Genomic DNA, 24,436 nt, shown 5'->3' on the forward strand with positions numbered 1-24,436 from the left:
AAAGATCGATCTTAAGAGCGGTTATCACCAGGTTTGAATGAAGGAGGGTGATGAGTTAAAAACCGCTTTCAAGATAAAGCAAGGTTTGTACGAATGGTTGGTAATGCTATTCGGTTTATCTAACGCTCCTTCTACATTTATGCGACTTATGAACCATTTTTAAGAGCCTACATCAGTAATTTTGATGTAGTTTACTTTAATGACATTCTCGTGTATAGCTCATGTTTATCGGATCATGTTATGCACCTAGAATCTATCTTGATTACTCTCCGCGAAGAGCAATTGTACGCCAACTTGAAAAAGTGCGTCTTTGCTGCTAATGAGTTAGTATTTTTAGGTTTTGTTGTAAGTGAACAGGGCCTCAAGGTAGATGGAGAGAAGATTCGCGCCATAGAGGAGTGGCCCACGCCTACAAGTATCTTGCACGTCCGATCGTTCCACGGCCTCGCTAGCTTCTACCGGAGGTTCATGAAGGATTTTAGCACGGTTGCGGCGCCCCTCACCGCAGTGATCAAAAAGAACCAGGAGTTCAAATGGGGAGAGGAGCAAGACCGAGCGTTCAAAAAGCTCAAAAGGCGACTCACTCACGCCCCTCTACTTACCTTACCTGACTTCAACAAGACGTTCGAATTGGAGTGCGATACGTCTGGTGTAGGCATCGGTGTGGTTCTCACTCAAGGAGGCAAACTGGTGGCTTACTTCAGCGAAAAGCTCAGCGGCGCCACCCTCAACTATCCCACTTATGACAAAGAACTTTACGCCCTAGTCCGCGCAATGGAGGTTTGGCAGCGCTACCTATTAGCTCGAGAGTTCGTGATTTACATGGATCACGAGACGTTGAAGCACTTACGCGGCCAGATCAACCTCAAGAGGAGACACGAAAAGTGGTTAGAGTTCATTGAGTCCTTTCCGTACGTGATCAAATACAAGAAGGGCAAGGAGAACGTTGTAGCCGACGCTTTATCACGAAGGCACGCTTTGATCACCAGAATGGACGCCAGGGTATTGGGGTTCGAGAGTATTAAGGACGCATACGCCGATGATATCGAGTTCGGTAATTGCTTCAAGAACCACGGTAAAGGCGTCTACACCGAGTTCTACTTGCATGAAGGGTTCTTGTTCCGAGGCTGACGACTTTGCATTCTCACCGGATCCATTCGCGAGTTACTAGTCCGAGAAGCTCACAGTGGAGGTTTGTCCGGGCACTTTGGTATCACCAAGACGCTAGCCGTGCTTCAAGAGCATTTCTATTGGCCGAAGATGCATAGCATGGTCGAGAAACACTGTGGACGCTGCGTAGTGTGTCGAGCTTCAAAGTCAACAACTCACCCTCACGGCCTTTACATCCCTCTACCAGTGTCAACAGCGCCTCGGATCGACTTATCGATGGATTTCATTCTCGGTCTATCTCTCTTACACCATAAAGATAGCTTGATGGTCGTGGTTGACAGGTTCTCGAAGATGGCGCACTTTATACAATGCAACAAGAACCACGACACTGTGCAACTGGCAAATCTCTTCGTCAATCAGGTGATACGACTTCACGGCTTACAGCGCACTATCGTTTCGGATCGAGACCCGAAGTTCCTTGGCCATTTTTGGCGAACTCTGTGGAAGAAGCTTGGCACTAAGTTGTTATACACCGCTGCTCATCCGCAAACCAACGGCCAGACAGAGGTTGTGAATCGTTCGATCGGAGCCCTACTTCGGACAGCAATCGCGAGCAACAAAGGCTCGTGGCTTGAGTGCATTCCCCTCATTGAGTTCGCTTATAACTAGGCCATTCCTTCCGCCACCAAGAAATCACCATTCGAGGTCGCCTACGGTTTCAAGCCTCTCACGCCTATGGATATCCTACGTCTACCACCGGACGAGACCGAGAACCAAGATGGAGCCGCGAGAGCCGAGTTAGTCAAGAAGCTGCACGAGGAGGTTCGAGCAAACATCGAGAGAAGGACGAACAGTATGCGCGCTTCTTGAACCGCGGACGCAAGCCGATGTTGTTCAAACCAGGAGATTGGGTTTGGTTGCACTTATGGCCGGAGTGGTTCCAACAGAAGAGAAAGGACAAGCTTAGTCCACGCGGAGACGGACCATTCAGAGTCATCGAGAAGATCAACGACAACGCCTACCGTCTTGAACTACCAGGTGAGTATAATACATCAACCTCTTTCAACGTTACTAATCTTGTTCCGTTTGACGCAGGTGACGACGAAGATGTTTTGGGGACAAAATCTTTTCAAAGGGGAGGGAATGAGTTGAGCATAGGACCGGAACCCGACCAAGACGCACCGGATGCGATCGAGATGCATGACCAAGACGCACCGGACGCGACCAAGACATTTGCTTCAAATGCGGCCAAGGCACCAGTAGTCCTCCCAGAAGCCACGATAAGGTCTAGGAGCTCCGTCAAGTCTACCAAGCAGCGGATCAACCTCTTTGTCCAAGCGTTCATCCAACACCGCGACCCGACCAAAGAAGACTGTGAAGAGACAGTTCGCACGGCCTTCACCCTTACCCAAGGGTGAAGGAAACCAAGTCATTGTGAGCGAGGAATCGTACTCTTTTTCCTCACTCCGGGTTTATCCCACCAGGTTTACCGGAGGAGGTTTTAACGAGGCGAGGAGCTTTAATGCAAAACGTCCAAAGCCAATTCGTTTCCCGCGCTAAGGCCGAAGACAGTTTTCTATCTTTACTTATGCTCTGCGTTTTGATTTGAACTCTAGAATCTTCTTTTGAACGTTAAGTAGAGTTTGTGGTTGTGTTTGAATCGCTAAGGAGCGACATGTTCTATTTCAAAGAGAACACGTCTAAGGACAAGTGTGCGGACTATTGCGAGTCCGCATGTCCTTAAGCCTCTCCTTTAACCTAGCTATTTAAACCCTCTCTTATCCTCTTGTAACCCTTAGACTTGAATGAAATAAAAACATTTCTCAAACAGAGATTCTTTGACCTTGTCTCAATCCTCTCCTTAGAACCAATCCGGGATTGCTCTAGCGAGAGAACCCTAATGACTCGAACCGGGTTCGCCTTCGTTAGTCTGGCCGTATCGTGAGGCGAGCCAACCTTCACATGTCGTCGTTTGATCCATCATTGTTGATATATCATGGTTTTTAGGTGTTTTTAGCCATGATATAAGTCTTATTTATTGAGTCTTTTTGGTATTTTTAGAGTCTTTTGAGTTTTTATAGGATAATGGAGCTAAATAGGAAGATTTGGAGCTTAATCAAGCATTGAGGCTGAGCTACGAAGTTGGGAGGCAAATTCAGAGGATGCATCGATCGACACAACATCAGCATCGGTCGATGCAGAGTCCACAAGACAAATTGGAAGTTTTCCCACAAGTTTTGAAGATTTACAAAGTTGCTCCAAATTTTTCCATATTTGCATCATTAGTCCCTGGACGTGTTTAGGAATATAAATAGGATTTTTGGGTCATTGTTTAGACCTAAGTTTTATTTTCTGCCACCTTTTGAGAGAGAGAGACCCTGAGAGCTTTTTGGGAGAGACAAGTCAAGAACTCAGCCCTGTTGAGAGAAGCTTTTCTAAACTCCTTTGTTCTTCTCTTTTGAGTTTAATGATATCTATTTTATCCATGGTTTTTGTTTCATTAATCATGTCTGAGTAGATATCTTGTTAGGTTCAGAGTTTTTCATAGGGTTTTTATTATTTATTAGATCTGTTTATTTAGGATTCTTTATCTTTCTAGATCTTCATCATAGGTTGTTCTTCATATTAATTCTTGATTGATCACCTAGAATTAATACCTAGAAAAATAAATTTATATGAGAATATAATTGATTTTCCTGATAAAACCTTTTGATGAGCAAAATTACTTTCTGCAAAGAGATTTGATTTAGTGATTTTGTGAACAATCTAAACTTGTTTTTAAAGCTGATTTTTAACCTTGAATTTTGCAAAGTGATTTGGATTTTCTGGTTTTAAATTTAGATAATATTTGCAGTGAGAACTAATTTATTTTGCAAAAGAGTTTAGAGTTCTAGATCTGATCCTAATTTATTGATTGATTTAATATTTCATAAATTCCTGAGAATTTCCGTAGGCCTAGCGTTTTTAATTCCTGAATTTACAACACTTTTAAATTCTGTTTTGCATTGTCTTTAATTTAATATTTTGATTTAGCATAATTGAAAGAGTAATAAGTCTATTGTGTGAACTATAGTCTACGTGGATTCGACCCCTAGAGTATTACAACTGCAAGGCTGTTAGTACAATTAGGGTATTACAATTTAAAAATATCAAATTTTGGCGCCGTTGCCGGGGACTCTTTTGATTCACCATTAGATTAAAATCTTTGATTTTGTCTAAATTTTTCTTTTTCTGTTTTACTCACACGCTTTTGTTTCTTTTCTCTTGTGTGTTTCAGGTACATGCCTAAGCCAAGCACCAGGAAAAATCCTACTGGTCCAGTTGTTAAGCTTACAAACCAAGAGTTAGGACAACTAGAGCGTGATAACACAAAAGCAGCCAAATCAGCAAAGATGGTCAACCGAATCATACTGAGACCTGATGAGGCTAGAGTTTTGAGAGATCAAGAGGGTCATGTGCGCAATGAGATAGGCCAAAAACTTGATGCTGATGGAGGGGTTATTCAGGAAGAACTCGTCGTGGTTGGTGAAAATGCAGGTTGCATCGATCGACGCAACAATGGCATCGATCGATGCAATCAGGAAGGCATCGATCGATGCAATGCTGGCGTTGATCGACGCAATGTCGGAGCTGGTGCGAATGGAGCCAATTTGGATGGTAACAACCAGCAGAACCTTCAGCCTAGACGGGACAACAATGGAGAGCTTGTCAAGACTCTTGTGGACTTCAACAGACCAGACTTGTTCTATGAGAACCGCACCCCAATTATCCCTCCTCTATTTTCAAGGAATGATTTTGAGCTGAAGCCTGCATACTTTGCTCTTGTTGGCCAAAGACCATTCCAGAACTTGCCACATCAGAAGCCTCTAGACCACATTGAGCACTTTGAGGATATAATCACAAGCATCAATGTCAATGGAGTCACAGAGGACTATCTCTTATAAATTGGGATCAATCACCCTTGTCCGTACAACCACCGTCCGTACAACTCAAGCCGGCCGTCCGTACAACTACCACCGGGCCGTCCGTACAATCTTGTGTAGAAGGCCATTCAAAGCCTTACAAGACTCATGTGTAGCTCAACCAAAGTCTCTAGATCCTTCCTATGTTACCGTTGGCGACTTGAAGCAAGTGGGAAGCACAAGTCAACCGTTAGTCACATGTTGTGTTAAGGAGGCTAAGATGTCACTTTCATCATGTAAATCGTGCAGCATCTTGTATAGAATATTCTCTAGATTAGTGTCTATATTAGGATTGTATCTATGAACTAAATCAAGTAAGAAGTTCTTTGCTTCTTCTATACTCTCTCTCTTACACTCTTACACTTTCGAACACACTCAAACTCTCTCGTTCTATACACTCAATCGTTCTACACTCTCTTTGTTTCTAAACTTACATGGTATCAGAGCCTTGTTGTTCCTAACTACAAATCCTTCACTCATCACAAACTTCCGCACTATCTCTTCTCTTCTCTTCGGTTTCGTTCTCAAAAGTCGATTATCTTTAACCGTTGGGTAATACTATTGACCAGCAGACAAAACTCCATGGAAGGCACTAACACCTTGATTGTTCCAGTTACTCTCAAAGGAGAGAACTACTTGTTGTGGGCGAGGACCACAAAGACGGCACTATGCGGCTGAGGGCTTTGGACCCATATTACCACGAGTGAGGCTCCAAAAGAAGAGCCCACCAAAGACGGCAAAGAAGCGGTCACAAGCGGTGAAGACAATGGTTTCAAGAAGACCAAGGTGTTCTTTCCATCATACAAAACTCCCTTGATGCTCCAATACTCGAAGCCTACTCATATTGCGAGACGGCCAATGATCTATGGGATACCTTACCAAATGTGTTTGGCAACACCACTAATTTAAACCGAGTATTTGAGATCAAGAGAGCCATCAACAACCTAAGCCAAGAAGACATGGAGTTCACCAAACACTTTGGAAAGTTTAGGTCTCTTTGGGCTGAGCTTGAGATGCTTAGGCCAGCCACACTTGATCCGGCCATACTTAACGAGAGTCGAGAGCAAGAAAAGGTGTTCGGCCTCCTCCTCACACTGAATCCGTCTTACAATGACCTCATCAAACATATCTTGAGGTCGGATAAGCTTCTCAGCCTAGAGGATGTGTGTAGCCATATCCAAAAGGAGCATGGCTCCATGGGGCTGTTTGGAAGCAAGGGGGAGCTTGTAACCGCTAACAAGGTTGAAGTAGCAACCGCAAACAAGGGCTACTATCGGCATGAAGACAAGAACCCTCCAGTGTGTAACCATTGCAAGAAGCCGGGTCACTTCAAGAGTTAGTGTTGGATTCTTCACCCACATCTTCGAGCCAACCGACCTATGAACAACCGTGGAGGGCCAAGAGCACATCAAGCGACCGTGGAGCCGCCGAGTGCAGAACCAAACCAGCATGCCTCTGATGTAAATGGAACCGCCCTGGCCGCCAATTCTGACCTCGTGAGGAAGTCTGATCTTGATGCTCTCATTAAAGCTCTCAAAGACGCCTCCGGTAACTCCTATCTTGCTTTAAATCAAACTAAACCTCTTATAGTTGATTCCGGTGCTTCACACCATATGATTAGTGACTCTAAGCTAATTAGTGAAATTAAACCGGCCAATGGAAATGTGATTATAGCTAATGGTGAGAAAGTTCCAGTTAAAGGAATTGGTAATCTAAAATTATTTGATAAGACCACTCAAGCATTCTATATTCCTAGCTTTACCTCAAATTTACTCTCGGTTAAACGAGCTACCACCGATTTAAACTGTTATGCTATATTTGGTCCTAACAATGTGCAATTTCAGGATATTGAGACCAGTCAAGTACTTGGACAAGGAGGTTCCAAGGATGACTTATATGTTCTTGAAGACTTAAATCTATCTTCCTCTAATGCTTCATGTTTTAGTTCGGTTTCTATTACAGCAAACAATGCTATATGGCATGCTAGATTAGGACATCCTCATTCTCGTGCCTTAGAAATTATGTTTCCAAGTATTTCTTTTGAAAACAATGAATGTGAGGCTTGTATTCTTGGTAAACATTGCAAAACTGTTTTTCCAAAGTCTTTAACTATTTATGAAAATTGTTTTGATTTGGTTCACTCGAATGTGTGGACTTCTCCATGTTTGTCTAGAGAAAATCAAAAGTATTTTGTTACATTTATTGATGAGAAGTCTAAATATATGATGTAGTAACTTTAGTATCAATTATTATCAATCCACAATTTGCATCAACCAACACACCAAGAATACACAAATATGCTTAATCTATTCTTAATAAGGAAAAGTTCTTTTATCACAATCTTAGCTAACAAAATGATTCAAACAAAGTAAACAAGACAGTGCAAACTCAAGGCAATAGAACACAACTAGCAATAATACTGAAAATCAAGGATTAACAAGAGAACCTTGGGCAAGGTAATTGACTTGGGAGATAGCTAATCAATCCTAGATGTCTAAGTAACAATCAAGAACAATCCTATGGCTAGAACACTTATGCAAATCAATTCATTTCCATGATAGAGATCCTATGCTAATCAAGTGATAATCAACAATTTCCAAAGGTAATCACAAGACAAACATGCATTAAGAACAAGTTAAAATCCCACTAAGCACCCTAATCATCAATTTCCATTGGCTAGGAATGCAAAGCTCTTGAAAAGTTTGGTTCAGGAATTTCATCAAACCCCTTGTGGGCATGGAAATCCTAAAGTCTAGATTTAAGCTTGATCAAGGCTATCTAGCAATATTATCACAAATCAAGATAGGAAATGCATAAAATAAGCCCTAGACATCAAAGATCAACCATCTATCTCCCTAATCTACCAATCCCAAAGTTCTTAAAAGATCTACTCACTAATCATCATGATCACACAAAGGGAAGAGTTTTGTCTTTGTGAAATCATAATAAAAGCTTGTAGATTAAGAGATTTGAAAGACAAACTGCTATTAAAACTAGAAAATCCACCAAAGATTCAACAAAACCAAGTATGGAAAAGCTTAAGAACCCTAGGTGGCTACTTAACAAGAGATAATACAAGAGATAAGTCTTCTTAATAGGTTTAGAGTATTTATAGTAAAGTAGAAGAGAACCTAGGTCAACCCAAAACAAACTGGGTCAAACCCGGTTCAAGAATAAAAAAAGTGAGGTGCTGGCTCCATCGGCCATGGCTTGGCCGAGTGGTGCGACCGCGTGTCTTCGATCGGTTTAGGTTTGGCCGCGTGTGTCTTTGCACCTTCAGCCACTTAAGCTCCATCGGCCATGGCTTGGCCGCGTGTGGTGGCCGCGTGTCTTCAACCGGTCTAGGTTTGGCCGCGTGTGGTGGCCGCGTGTGTCTTCGCACCTTAGCACACTCGAACTCCATCGGTTGAGCTTTGGCCGAGTGGGGAAGTCGCGTGGCTTTGATTGGGGAGCTCTTGACCGAGTGAGATGGCCGCGTGTGTCTTCGCACCTTCACCTTTCCATCTCCACTCTTCTTTGCTTCTTTACATTAAAACAAGCCCAAATGCTCCAAATGTGTAGAGATCACTCCAAGAACCTGAAAGATAACAAACTAGATGCAAATGCTCCTAAAACAACCTAGAATGACAAGATTATGCAACAAAACTATGCAAGAACAAGGCTTAAAACCCAACAAAAACACAAGATATCAACTCCCCCAAACTTATCTCTTGCTGGTTTTCAAGCAAGAACCAAACAAAAATTGAGAGAGAGAGGTTTAAAAATGGGATTCAGAACCTAAAGGCATGAGATAAAGGATTCAAACCAAAGTCCTTAGATGCAGTTCAATGGTGCTAAGATCAATCAAAGTCCTTACAAATATTTTTCTAACCTTAACACAATGCACCACTCTAGTTCATCTTCTATCTATTGGCAAAGACTTGCAATCCTATTGAACATCTCTTTCACATTCATTAAAGTGCTTGGTGTGATCTTGCAAATGGAAAATAAATCAAGCTCAATTGGTTTAAGGTGTTTTTGGGTGGTTAACTCTCAAACAAAGAGGAATGCTAGACAGTCATGAAATCTATCTAAGACTGAGAATAATTTGGGCATACAAAGCTTAGCTCTTGATGTTCTACCCACCTAGAAGTTTTTCTACCCTTTTTCTCATCTTACTTATCTTCCTTTCAAACCCAAAAACTCAATCTTATTCAACTTACCCCCTTTTTCTTCTTTACTTATGGTCTTATTCCTTTGTTTTTATTGTATCTCTAAGGCTGTTCTTGCTTTAAACACTAGCTCCTTTTCTTTCTTATTCATTCTTTGCTATACTCACAATCTTGTTTGATTTTCCTTTAATCTTTTCATTTTGATTCTAGGAGATTATAACAACACTTTCTACCCCTTTTCTTTGAGACTTAGAGCTTAATACCAACTTAACCTTAGAGACTTTTTCTTTTCTTTTGACCAAGTAAACCTTTATTTCCCTTCTTATTCTCCCTTCTTCCCAAACTTGAACCCAAATCAACATTCTAACCACCTATTTCTTTCAAAACCAGTCCTATTAGCTAGCTATAAAGATTCCAAGCCTAGCTAAAAACAAGAGCCAGTTCTTTGTCATTCTCAATACTCTCAAGATTTCACAACCTACATTATCAAGAAAAGGCCTCACTCAACAAATCAATACAAGGCTTGAAAGAAAAGGCTGGGGTTCAAAGGTGTGGCAAGAGATTGGGTTAAACAAAATAGAGTGGCAAATAGAGATAGTTAAACCAAATGAAAGTTCCATGAGCTAGCATTCATAGTCCATATGCAAGATAATTTAAAGATCAAATTAAAGTCCAAATAATATAGAGATGCATCAATGATCAAGCAAGCTTTACACTAGAAGAAAATGCTTTCAAGTGACACAATCCTTTTAAGCCTAGATTCTTCATTTTTTCCAAAGATTAAACAAGCACCAATGAACTATAAATGAGGGCTGTGGGTTCAATCCTAAAACTCAACCTTTACAAAGAAATTTCATTATTATCCCAAATGCAAATGAAAATGCATACTAAATGCTTCTAGACTCAATCATAAACACAAGAATGAATATGCAAAGCTACATGCATTTGTTTTTGGTTTTTTTAAATTTTCAAAAAAAATTTTGATTTTTCTCAAAACATAGCTATTAACAATGCATCACACAAAACATGAAAATCAAAATAGAACACAATGTTAGATGGCTAGTCTCTCCCCCAAACTTAATTCGCACAGTCCCTGTGTGAGAGAAGTCCAAGAGAAAGACTAATAAAATAAAGAAAACAAGACTCAAATGATATATATACAATGGGATGTGAGGACCATACCTTGGCCCTAGTTGTGAACTTTAGAGAATGGAGTGATAGGAGGAGCTTTAGTGCTCCCTTGAGATCTTGTTGAATTGGTGGAAGGAGATTGGAGGTTGAAAGTCATGTCACTTGAGAGAAGTTCATGAAGCTTATCCTTGTCATAATGATAGTTGGGAGCTAGCTTGGCTTTGACACTTGCAAAGGGTGAAGAAGAACCTTTGTGCTTCACTTTGTACTCTATTGCTCCATCAACAAGCCCCAAGGGATGCAAACACAAATTCATAGGAGACGGAACAATGTTGGGAAGGTGGTTTTGTTCCTTCTTCCTCTTCTTCTTGTCAACAACTTTATTTGCTTGACCCAAATCCTCTTCTCTTGAATCTCCTTTGAGGTCATCAAACAAGGAGTCTAAACACTCACCATCCAAAATGTCCTCATCAAGCTTTGTGTTCTCTTTAATCTCCACTTTATCAACTTGGAGCTCTTGATGTTGATCATTCAAGTCTCTATGCTTTTCCTTCATTGCCACTTCTTCACTAGTGATTGTTCGACAAAACATTGTAGAGGAAGGTTTGATAGGATATGATAGGTTGGGATTCACATGAATAAGAGTTACTCTCTTATTTGGGAAATCAATGCTTGTCCCCACAGTGTTGTGAAAGGGAGTTCCTAGTATGAGAGGGAGCATGTTGGTTTCTTTCATCTTAACTACCATGAAGTCTGTTGGAACTGTACAATCACCAACCTTGAGTGGATAGTTCGCAATCAAACCAAGTGGGTATTTTGAAGAAGCATCTCCAAACATGATGGAAGAAGAGGGTTGCTTCATGTCTTTGATCCCAAGACTCTTTACCATCTCAAGTGACATCACATTAACACTTGCTCCTGAATCACACAAGGCTTCATCAAGTTGTAAAGTACCAAGTGAGCAAGGTATAGTGAATCTGCCTTGATCTTCAAGCTTGGAAAGTGTTTTTGGACTTGGTTGTTCTTCACTTGGTGAATCAAAAACTCCCATGATCTCTTCCACCTTCTCTCTGTTCGCTAGAATAGCTTTGATGAACTCTATATGGCTAGGAACTTGAGACAAGCTATCCACATGAGGCAAAGGTGCTCCAACTCTATTCATATTAGCTTTGAAACTTGAGAGCACTTTCTTTTTGGCCTTTGTAAGAATCCTTTGTGGAAATGGAATTGGAGGACTATAAAGAGGAAGAGCAACACTTGGTTCATCTTTCTTTTCAATCTCCTTGGCAACTATCTCCTTACCCCTTGATCCCTTCTCAGATTTCTCAACTTTAGCAACCACCAAACTCTCAGCAGCAGAACCATATAGGAGAGAAGTGATCTCTTCAATAGACCTTTCATTCTCATCAGCATGGCTATCCATTTTTTATTTTTCTAAACTCATACTAGTAACCCTGTTCACTTCTTCCTTGAAGATGGCATTGCAAAACGCCTTTGGGTTTTGTTCTGATTTTCCCGGTAAAGAACCCATTTGTTTTGTTGAAGAGGAAGAAGCTTGGCCCTGGACCTGTGTTTGCAACCTTTCAAACTTAGCATTTAACTCACCATAGACATTGTCAACCTTTTTGTGTATGGCTTTCATTTGTGTAGCAAGTTCAATGGCTCCTCTTCCTTGTCCTTCTAGTAGTTGTCTAAGTAGAGCATTTGTGTCATCTACTTGACCTTGAGGATGTGGTGCAGTCAATTGTTGTTGAGGTTGGGAATAGCTTTGAGGCTTGGCTTTGTAGTTTCCTTGAGGTTGAGGCTGATAGTTGGGTTGGGAAGGGAAACCAGGTAGTTTTTGGGGTGGATAAGACTGATCTTGTGGGTTCTCCACATTGGTGCTGCGGTAAGAGAGGTTAGGGTGGTTGCAGTAATTAGGATTGAACTTGTTATAGCCTTGGCCACCAACATAATTGACCTCTTCTTGTCTCTCAACACAAGCTTCCATACCTTCTGGATAAAGTTCACATTCATTGACAAAGTGGACTGGCTTTTGAGTTGCAAGAAGCATCTTATCCATCTTTTCATTCAATGCTTTGATCTCCTTGCGGTGATGCTCATTCATATCAGAATGATCTCTTGGGGTTCTATCATAATCCTCCCCATAGTTACCATCACTTTGAGCAAGATTCTCCACCAAAGTCATACCAACATCAACATCTTGGCCAAGAAAGTTACCATTACTTGCTGTGTCAAGCAACATTCTTATCTTTGGTAGCACCCCTCTATACAATGTGCTAAGAAGAGACTACTTAGAGAAACCATGATGAGGACATTGCATAGTATAGCCTTTGAATCTCTCCCATGCTTCACAAAAACTCTAATTTCCCTTTTGAGCAAAGCTTGATATCTCATTTCTCAACCTTGTTGTTCTTGTAGTTGAGAAGAACTTGGATAGGAAAGCTCTCTTGCACTGATCCCACGAGGTAATGGATTCCACTGGTAGGTTCTTCTCCCAAGTCCTAGCTCTATCTCCAAGAGAAAACGGAAAGAGGCGGAGTTTGAATGCATCTTCCGATATACCGTTGATTTTCACTGTTCCACACATCATATCAAACTGATCCAAGTGATCAAGAGGGTCTTCCATAGGCAGACCATGGAATTTCGAGCTTTATACCATGTTGATAAGACTTGACTTGATTTCGTAGTTGTTGTTCTCAACAGCTGGTGCTCTAATTCCTTGGTGGTTCCCATGAATGTTCGGTTGATCAAAGGCTCCAATGACTCGTGGTTGTCTTGGAGGATAGATAGGAGCTTGGTTTTCATTGGGCTGATCATTTCCATTATGACCAGCGGCTGGAGGAGGGTTGTTCTCCATGGCTTGGCGGGCTAAACGGCGGTTCTCTCTTTCAAGTCGGGGTACGTCGTCAACAGGCTGAAACAAGTTTGCTAAACTGTGGCTTCTCAAGTTCATACACCCTGAAAATCAAAGACAAACCACCAATGCAACCCAAGCAACAAACAGTGTAAAGTAAATGAATAGTCTCAAGCAAAGATGAAATCCTAATGGTCAATTAGAATGCAAACGGGCAACGGCGCCAAATTGATGTAGTAACTTTAGTATCAATTATTATCAATCCACAATTTGCATCAACCAACACACCAAGAATACACAAATATGTTTAATCTATTCTTAATAAGGAAAAGTTCTTTTATCACAATCTTAGCTAACAAAATGATTCAAACAAAGTAAACAAGACAATGCAAACTCAAGGCAATAGAACACAACTAGCAATAATACTGAAAATCAAGGATTAACAAGAGAACTTTGGGCAAGGTAATTGACTTGGGAGATAGCTAATCAATCCTAGATGTCTAAGTAACAATCAAGAACAATCCTATGGCTAGAACACTTATGCAAATCAATTCATTTCCATGATAGAGATCCTATGCTAATCAAGTGATAATCAACAATTTCCAAAGGTAATCACAAGACAAACATGCATTAAGAACAAATTCAAATACCACTAAGCACCCTAATCATCAATTTCCATTGGCTAGGAATGCAAAGCTCTTGAAAAGTTTGGTTCAGGAATTTCATCAAACACCTTGTGGGCATGGAAATCCTAAAGTCTAGATTTAAGCTTGATCAAGGCTATCTAGCAATATTTTCACAAATCAAGATAGGAAATGCATAAAATAAGCCCTACACATCAAAGATCAACCATCTATCTCCCTAATCTACCAAGCCCAAAGTTCTTAAAAGATCTACTCACTAATCATCATGATCACACAAAGCGAAGAGTTTTGTCTTTGTGAAATCATAATAAAAGCTTGTAGATTAAGAGATTTGAAAGACAAACTGCTATTAAAACTGGAAAATCCACCAAAGATTCAACAAAACCAAGTATGGAAAAGCTTAAGAACCCTAGGTGGCTACTTAACAAGAGATAATACAATAGATAAGTCTTCTTCATAGGTTTAGAGTATTTATAGTAGAGTAGAAGAGAACCTAGGTCAACCCAAAACAAACTGGGTCAAACCTAGTTCAAGAATAAAACAAGTGAGGTCCTGGCTCCATCGGCCATGGCTTGGCCGAGTGGTGCGGCCGCGTGTCTTCGATCAGTCTAGGTTTGGCTGCGTCGCCTGGCCGCGTGTGTCTTCGCACCTTCAGCCACTTAAGCTCCATCGGCCATGACTTGGCCGGGTGGTGTGGCCGCATGTGTCCTCGCGCCTTGGTCATCTGAACTCCATCAGCCATGGCTTGGCCGCGTGTGGTGGCCGCGTGTCTTCAACCGGTCTAGGTTTGGCCGCGTGTGGTGGCTGCGTGTGTCTTCGCACCTTAGCACACTCGAACTCCATCGGTTGAGCTTTGTCCGGGTGGGGAAGTCGCGTGGCTTTGATCGGGGAGCTCTTGACCGAGTGAGATGGCCGCGTGTGTCTTCGCACCTTCACCTTTCCATCTCCACTCTTCTTTGCTTCTTTGCATTAAAACAAGCCCAAATGCTCCAAATGTGTAGAGATCACTCCAAGAACCTGAAAGATAACACACTAGATGCAAATGCTCCTAAAACAACCTAGAATGACAAGATTATGCAACAAAACTATGCAAGAACAAGGCTTAAAACCCAACAAAAACACAAGATATCAATATACTTGGTTAACTCTTTTACCTACTAAGGATAGGGTTCTTGAAGCATTCATTAGTTTTCAAAATTATGTGACTAACCATTACAATGCTAAGATTAAAATCTTAAGGTCGGATAATGGTGGCGAATACACTAGTCATGCCTTCAAACAACACTTGACCAACCATGGAATCATCCACCAAACCAGCTGCCATTACACCCCACAACAAAATGGTGTGGCTGAATGAAAGAATAGACATCTTATGGAAGTCGCTCGGTCCATGATGTTTCACACCAATGTACCTAGGCGTTTTTTGGGAGATGCAGTCCTTGCAGCTTGCTATCTTATTAACCGCATTCCCACTAAGATCCTACACGACGTCTCTCCGTTTGAGGTATTAAACAAAGAAAAACCTACATTTGATTACTTACGCGTATTTGGTTGTACTTGTTTCGTGTTGAGACCAGGTGAATTACGCGACAAACTTGAGGCTAAAAGCACAAAAGCGATGTTCATTGGATATTCTACTACACAAAAAGGGTATAAGAGCTATGATCATGAAGCCCGAAGGGTCCTAGTTTCTCGAGATGTGAAGTTTGTGGAATCTCAAGGATATTACAGCAAGAAAAATTGGGAAGACCTACGAGACCTATCAAACTCCACATCCGATCGGGCGACGAACCTCCGGATCATTCTCGAGCGACTAGGGGCCACAAACGATCGGGACGCCCATCATTCACCCGAGTCAAACCCACCAGAAGAGCCTCAGCCACCTATAAAAAGCCGCTCCAGGGAACCTGACCCTCAACCCGATCCAGCAAATCAATCAAATGATGAAGAGACCAACTCACAAAATCTTGATGAGATGGCTCATCCGGAGGAAACCATTGAATCGCATGACTCTGAAGAAGAAGATGATGTTCATGAGGAAATTATCCCATTGAGACGCAGCCAAAGACTCAAACTTCCTCCATCCAACTGGAAAAATACCCGTGTTTATTACAACAATGTCGCCGTAGCACACCTGATTCAAGCTGTGTGCACCCTGGCTCACCTACCTTTGGAACACCGAGTCTTCCTTGGTCAAATGGATAAACATTGGGTGCCTCAAACCTATGAAGAAGCCAAAGATCATAAGGTGTGGCATGATGCTGTTAGTGCCGAAAGACAAGCTACGGAGACAAATCATACGTGGGACAAGGCAGATTTACCTAAAAGAAAGAAGGCGGTCACGTCCAAGTGGATATTTATGATCAAATATCAAAGTGACAGGGAGATTGAGCGCTACAAAGCACGGCTAGTAGCAAGAGGCTTCACGCAAACGTACGGGGAGGACTATAGAGATATGTTTGCTCCGGTGGCTAAACTACACACGGTCTCTGTAGATCTCTCATTAGCAGTCAACTTGAAATGGGAGCTGTGGCAGATGGACGTTAAAAATGCGTTTCTACAAGGTCAATTGGAGGACAAAGTCTACATGAGACCACCACCTGGCCTAGAAGACACGGTTAGCCCGGGCAAAGTGTTCAAACTCAACAAAGCGATCTATGGGCTGAAGCAATCACCAAGAGCATGGTACCACAAGCTAAGCTCAACCTTGACCAAGCGTGGATTCAAGAGATCAGAATCTGACCACACACTTTTCACATACCCAAGCGAAAAAGGTATCATTGTCATTCTTGTATATGTTGATGACATCATCATATCCAGGAATGACACAGTAGGGATTCAAGAAAACTAAGACCTATTTAAAGTCAGTTTTTGATATTAAGGACCTTGGTGAGTTAAAATATTTCTTAGGGATAGAAGTGTGTCGCTCAGAAGCGGGATTATTTCTATCTCAAAGAAAATATGCTATTGTTCTCTTAAATGAAGTAGGAAAGCTTGGATGAAGACCGGTCACTACACCACTGGATGAGAACTACAAATTTTGTCGTGAGGGGGAGCCCAAAGACCAGTCGTTCAAGAATGTAACTCAATATAGGCGATTGGTCGGTAAGCTCATTTACTTAACTATCACTAGACCGGATATTTGTTTTGCTGTGAACCAGGCCAGTCAACATATGCAAGCTCCGAAGGTTCACCATTGGAACATAGTCAACCGGATTCTCAAGTATATCAAAGGATCACCGGGCCAAGGAATATGGATGGGATGCAATGACAACACAGAGCTCGTGGGATATTGTGACGCGGACTATGCAGGAGACAAAGGAGACCGTCGATCAACAAATGGCTATTGTACCTTCCTAGGAGGCAACCTCGTCACATGGAAGAGCAAGAAGCAGAAGGTGGTGTCGCTATCCAGTGCCGAGTCCGAGTATAGGGCGATCGCAAGCTTACTACCGAATTGATGTGGCTCAAGAACCTACTTAAAGACCTTGGAGTTGAAATTACAAAGCCTATCACAATGCATTGTGATAATGAAGCAGCCATCCAAATTGCAACCAACTCAGTGTTCCATGAGAGAACAAAACATATCGAAGTCGATTGTCACAAAGTTTGAGAGCAAATCCAACTAGGCGTAACGCTTCCTTGCCACACCAAGAGCTCCGAGCAACTTGTCGACGTATTCACCAAGGCAGCAAGCCCAAAAGTATGTGAGTACATACACTCAAAGCTTGGACTCATGGACCTCACCAAACCATGAGAGCCTACACTCTTTTTCCCTTAAGTATAGTTTTTCCCAAGTGGTTTTCTATACTAAGGTTTTTAATGAGATAGGTGATCAATGGTTCAAGCTTATGTCATGGGGTCCAATGACTAAGCTTGAGGGGGAGTATAAATTGGGATCGATCACCCTTGTCCGTACAACCACCGTCTGTACAACTCCAGCCGGCCGTCCGTACAACTACCATCGGGCCGTCCGTACAATCTTGTGTAGAAGGCCATTCAAAGCCTTACAAGACTCATGTGTAGCTCAACCAAAGTCTCTAGATCCTTCCTATGTTACCGTTGGCGACTTGAAGCAAGTGGGAAGCACAAGTCAACCGTTAGTCACATGTTGTGTTAAGGAGGCTAAGATGTCACTTTCATCATGTAAATCGTGCAGCATCTTGTATAGAATATTCTCTAGCTTAGTGTCTATATTAGGATTGTATCTATGAACTAAATCAAGTAAGAAGTTCTTTTCTTCTTCTATACTCTCTCTCTTACACTCTTACACTCTCAAACACACTCAAACTCTCTCGTTCTATACACTCAATCGTTCTACACTCTCTTTGTTTCTAAACTTACATCTCTACTGCAAGCTTTTCCCCTACTCTCTTGCTGGGGAAGCTTCTCATTGGCTAAGGCAACTCAAGCCAGGATCCCTGACAACCTGGCATGACATCAAGGTGGCGTTTTTGAACTACTTCTATGATGATGTGAAGTCTGATGAGCTGAGGATTAAGCTCTCTACCTTTAGACAAGGACCTGCTGAATCTTACAAAGCTGCTTGGGTAAGATTCAAAGCATACCAGAGGGATTGTCCGCATCATGGGTTCTCAGAGGTGCAGTTGATCAGTATCTTCTTTAGCGGGATTGACTGGAGGTATCAGATGGCTGAAAAGTTGATAGAAAGGCTAGCATCAAGCAACAGTACCAAGAATGCAGACTTAGAGTGGAAAAGAGCACATGAGGGTTATGATTCAAATCAGCTAGCTTCAGTTAATGCCAAACTGGATTCAGTGCACAATCTTCTTGTGGAAAGAAGTCTGTCCATTTTGCTGAAGATGTTGCGACATTTGAGCTAAAGCCAGAGACTACAGAAGAAGATGTCAACTTTGTGTATGGAGCTGGGTATCAGGGTCAGAAGTTTGGAAATCAACAAAGCAATAGACCTTATAGTGGGAACTCTACAGGCTACATTCCTAAGCCAGATTACCAGAAGCAGCAGAACAGTGGTTTTACAAGGACTTATGGTAATTCTTCTTATCAGTCTCCACCTCCACAGACTTCTGACAGTCGAATGGAGGCTATGCTTGAGCAGATTCTTCAGGATCAAGAGTAGTTGACAGTGACATTCAATGGAAAGATTGACAATATCTACACTGAGCTGAATGGGAAGATTGATGCATTAAACATTCATGTCAAGAAGCTAGAGAATCAAGTGATTCAGACTGCTGGTCTGTTAAAAGACAAGAGGAATTTCTTTCTGGAAGAACAGAGTCGAACCCTAAGCATGCTTGTAATGCAATTTTGGTGAAGGAAGAAGACAACCATCTGGTAGCAGATGTTGCATCGACTGATACACAGGAGCATCGATCGATGCAATCATCATCAAGCGTCGATCGACACAATGTCAGCATCAATCGGCACACCCCACAGACAGCTACGGTTTATGTTCCAGTTCAACCATCCGATTCAGAAAAAGCATATAAGCCTAAGGTTCCTTTTCCTAAGCCTAGGAGATCCAAACAGGAGATTGAAGAAGCTAGATGCAAGGCTATGATGGACAAGGTGATGATAGAGATGCCTTTGATTGATGCTGTCAAGTTTTCTCCTGGGATTAAGCGGTATGTGAAGAGAATGGTCACCAATGGTTTGAGTCCTGAGGAAGGAGCACTGCTTACAAAGGATGTCAGCTCAATTCTGTTGAAGCAGCCTCCACAGAGGAAAAAGGAGAGGAAGCAGAAAGTGGCTGTCTCTGAGAAAGTGAGTGCAATGATTCAGAGTAGGATTGCAGAGAAGTTACCAGATCCTGGAAGTATTGTGTTAGATTGCTCTATCTCCACAGGAAGGTTTCCTCACTCTCTTTGCGATCTCGGCTCTAGTATCAATTTAATGCCACATTTTGTTGCTGTGAGACTTGGGATGACGGATTTCAAGCCAACTAAGATCTCTCTTATCTTAGCTGATCGATCCAGACGGATTCCTGAAGGTGTCTTAGAAGATGTTCCAATTAAGATTGGAGATTGCATGAATCCCACTGACTTTGTGGTGTTGGAATATGACAAAGAGCCTAGTGATCCGCTCATCTTAGGACGCTCATTTTTGGCTACAGCTGGTGTCATCATTGATGTTAAGAAGGGACACATAGCCTTGAATGTGGATGATTTGGTTATGAACTTTGAGATGGACAAGCTAAGGAGAGCCCCCACTATTGATGGTCAGACATTTTCTGTGGAGATTGTTTTTAATGATGATATGATCATAAAGCTTCATGAAGACATCACTGCTGGGTTTGTTAAGGAGTTTGAGACAGTTGAGAAGAGTGATGAGGTAAACCGCAAAGAAGACGCTGGAACACGAGTTACAGGCTCAGTATTGATCGATGCAGCTGTTGCATTGATCGACACACTCCCACGAGTCAACCTGAAATTGTCCAAAACCACAGATTCTCGAGTTGATTCCTTAGCTACAAGTCCTAGACCAGTTGTAAAGCTGAAATCTCACCATTCCACAGTACAGAAGCCACAGGTAAGGCAAAGGTATGCATCTTCTTCACCCAAACTTTCTCCTATCATCAATAAGAATTTCAAAGGTACAAAAACTGTTGTGCAGTTAACCAAGCCACGAGATTATCGTAGAGCGCTTGTTTCTTCTATTGATGATTTTGCAGGACACCCACCCACCCCTAAATACCGCCCTGGTCCTGTTCCTCACATCCTTGGCAAACCTCATGCACCTTAAGCTTATACACCACCTTGGATGATGAGATATTCCTCTCAGAAGCATTCAATGCCACGTTCTGATCCACCGGATGCCTGAGATCCGACACATTCAAGCTAATGACTGAAAACAAGCGCTTAGTGGGAGGTAACCCACTCTTAGTTTTTTTTCTTTTCCACTTGGAGTCATTTTAATTCATGCTTTGAGTCAGTTTGAATTTGTATTGAATTGTGAACTTCTATCTATCATGTTGCGTTTAATCTTGTGTTTGAGTGCTTTTTAGCAGTGCTAACATCCAGGAATGAGAGAAACACAAATGAATCGCAGCTAACTCAGGAGTAATGTTTGAACTCTCTGCATCTGCAGAGTGCATCGACCGATACACCATCAGCATCGGTCGACACAGAACATCCGGACTGGTAACACGTTTTTGTTCACAATTTCAATACTTATTCGTTTTTGTTTATTTTTCTTCGCCAATCTCTTACTTGATAACACTGGGGACAGTGTTGTTTAAGTCTGGGGAAGTAGTTACTAACTACGTTTTTGTTTTTGAGAAAAAAAATGGTTTTATTGAGTCAAAATTTTTGTTAGGAACTACGATTTTTCTTTTTAGTGTACTGTCTTGGTTGATTTAATGTTGCAGATTGAATCCACAAATCCGACTAATGAAAAATCCAATGGCTGACCAGTGAACCAGAGACATCCGAATTTCCAACAGAATCCATAAAAGCTTGAGGTAATTTCTGTACTTTTCTTTTTACCTCATCAAGGAGATTTATGTTCATAGAGCTTGACTCCTTGTTTATACCTGACAAGTAAGACTTCAGAAAGAAAATGGTACTCCTCTCCCTTATTCAAGTTAAAAAAATCCTGAGAGAATAAAAGATGAGATGATTTTGATCAGTTTAGAGAGGTAGGTAAATTACGTGTGACCTCATTATTCTACTCTTGAGTCAAATGATCATACAAAGCTTGGAAGTGAGGGGTAGGTAAATTACCGATGACCCTATTATTCGCCTACAACTTTGAGAAAAAAAAAACAAAGCAAAGCTCTAAGGAAGATAAAATAGAATAAGTCTGGGAGAGAGAAAGAGTACCACATGTGGTAAAAGATATGTCTTGCTTTTTATGGTATTGTACGGGAATGAGTCTAGAAGGTTCTTGACATTAATCAAATTGATGAGACCCACCGATGAAGGCTTAATGGAGGAAGTAGTGAAATTTGGTTTGAATTTGGGATGCTATGAAAGTCAACGGAGAAGTACATGGTGGTTCGATTTGGATTTATCAGCTAAGCATATGGATTATGGTTTGGATGATCATGGCATTACTTTAAAAAGAAAATGAGTTCCTGCGTTTTCAAACCTCTTTCACAGGGCTAAGTTTATGTTTTGCTTGAGGGAAAGCAAATGCTTAGTCTGGGGAAATTGATATATCATGGTTTTTAGGTGTTTTTAGCCATGATATAAGTCTTATTTATTGAGTCTTTTTGGTATTTTTAGAGTCTTTTGAGTCTTTATAGGATAATGGAGCTAAATAGTAAGATTTGGAGCTTAATCAAGCATTGAGGCTGAGCTACGAAGTTGAGAGGCAAATTCAAAGGATGCATCGATTGACACAACATCAGCATCGGTCGATGCAGAGTCCACAAGACAAATTGGAAGTTTTCCCACAAGTTTTGAAGATTTACAAAGTTGCCCCAAAGTTTTCCATATTTGCATCATTAGTCCCTAGACGTGTTTAGGAATATAAATAGGATTTTTGGGTCATTGTTTAGACCTAAGTTTTATTTTTCCCTGCAACTTTTGAGAACAAAACCCTGAGAGATTTTTTAGAGAGCTTTTGGAGAAAAGAATCAAGACTCCTTCAGAGAAGATTCAGAACTCCTTTACTTCTTCTTTAATCTCTTTCTTAATGCAATTTATTCAAAAGATGTTTTGTGTTTCATTGATTATGTCTGAGTAGCTCTAGGGTAAATTTGAGCATATCAATCGTCTCCATCACTTCTAGCCAATTTGTTCCTCGTTTCGCTAGCTGTTCTGCAACCTAGCCATCCGTACCTCTTCCGTTTTTCCGCAAACGAGACCAAAAGCCAGACCTCCCAATCCGCTCGTTTGTTTTCTCTCATCTCTCATTTCCATCGTTTGTTTCCATCCTTAAGTCGAATCACCGCGCTTTGTCCGAGGAAAGTCGTTCCTAGCTTGAACGGCCCGAGAGCATTTTCCCCGTCCATACTGTAGCCGCGTCCGTCGATCTCATCAAGGTTAGTCCCCAACGGAAACATCGGTCGTTCTTTAATGCTTCGTTATTAGAGTGGCTCTATGGAAACTTACGCGAGATTGTGGAGAGAAATGGGCACTCATGGGCATCGTTATTTGCGGTAGCAGTATGGTGGAGTTGGAAGTGGCGCTGTGGGGACATCTTTGGGAGTGTGAGTAGGTTCCGGGACAGGGTGAAGTTTCTAAAGGATCTAGTGGTGGGGTTTATGCAGCGAACTAGGTGGTAAGGGGGGAAGAGAATCGGGTGGTCCGGGAGGTCAGGTTAATTGCATGGTCGAAGCCAGGTGAAGGTTGGGTAAAGTTGAATATGGATGGAGCCTCTCACGGGAATCCGGGACTGGCAGCAGCGGGTGGCGTGTTGCGTGATAGTAATGGGGACTGGATTGGTGGTTTTGTCTTGAATATAGGTATCTGTTCGGCACCATTGGCAGAGCTTTGGGGTGTCTACTATGGCCTATATACTGCTTGGGAGAAGGGTATCACGCGGCTGGAGTTAGAAGTGGATTCAGAGATGGTGGTGGGTTTTCTTACGACAGGTATTGGGGATTCACATCCGCTGTCTTTCCTAGTACGTTTGTGCTATGCCTTTATATCGAGAGATTGGATAGTCCGTATTGGTCACGTGTATAGGGAAGCTAATCGTCTTGCCGACGGATTAGCGAACTATGCGTTTACTTTACCTGTAGGTTTTCATTCTTTTGTAGCATGTCTGGAGTCTGTCCGGCCTATTATGTTAGAGGATGTCGTGGGTTGTACGCATCCTCGAAACTTTCCTTTGTAGTTTACTTTCTTAAGTTTTTCTAATAAACAGGAGATATAGTCTCCCCTTTTCACACCAAAAAAAAAGATATATATTTTTAAAAGGTTGACTATGTGATATGTAATCAGTTACTTTGGAATGGATACTTTTAAAATTTTGGATATTTTTGAAAACAATTAAATAGGTTTTTTGAATAATTTCAACTAACTAAATAAAAGTAAGTATTTAACGGAGAATTTGGGTATACTATCTAAAGTTTTTACCCAATCTCGATTAATAAACATTGTCTAACGAGTAATCATTTAAAATATAGAATGGGACGGTACATGGAACAAGACGGAATGGGATGGGAGGAGATGTAGTTTCCGTTCTAAAATAAATATGTCTAGATTATATACACACAATTATCTAAACTAAAACCAAACTGAAATCTGATATTTGGATTTAATATCAATACTGTATAAATACTTAATTTATGTATTTAAAATGATAAAAAAAATGGGGGAAAAGCAAAAATGCCCCTTTTTCCCTTCCACTTTTTAAAAATGCCCTTGGGAAGGGTCCATTTTTAAGGGTACCCCTTTTTTGGTGAAAAAGACTTTTTTACCCTTAATGAAGAAAACCTAATTTTCTCTCCACTTCGCCGTGCTTCTCTCCTTCCTCAACCGACGATTCTCTCTCCTTCGTTCATCGGCGATTCTGCGCGGCGATTCACGATTCTTCTTCGCGGCTATTCTCGATCCTTCTTCGCGGCGATTCTGCGCTTTCGTCTCTCGTATACGTAATTCCCGACATTGATTCTGGTTCTATTGCAGGCAGGTTCATTCTTTCTTTTTT

General features: G+C 41.5%; 2 non-coding genes across 2 annotated transcripts; one reads left to right on the forward strand and one right to left on the reverse strand.

The window, feature by feature from the left end:
* The first annotated feature begins 12,654 nt into the window (after positions 1-12,654).
* LOC147919141 (small nucleolar RNA R71) lies at positions 12,655-12,761 on the forward strand. The gene has a single exon (XR_015594187.1). It is a non-coding gene; the product is annotated as a small nucleolar RNA R71 (small nucleolar RNA).
* Positions 12,762-18,342: 5,581 nt separating this feature from the next.
* LOC147919142 (small nucleolar RNA R71) lies at positions 18,343-18,449 on the reverse strand. Its single transcript, XR_015594301.1, has one exon. It is a non-coding gene; the product is annotated as a small nucleolar RNA R71 (small nucleolar RNA).
* Between the last annotated feature and the right edge of the window lie 5,987 nt (positions 18,450-24,436).

This window comes from Camelina sativa, chromosome 20 (assembly GCF_030686135.1).
Source record: "Camelina sativa cultivar CO46 ecotype springtype chromosome 20, ASM3068613v1".
NCBI classification, from domain to species: domain Eukaryota; kingdom Viridiplantae; phylum Streptophyta; class Magnoliopsida; order Brassicales; family Brassicaceae; genus Camelina; species Camelina sativa.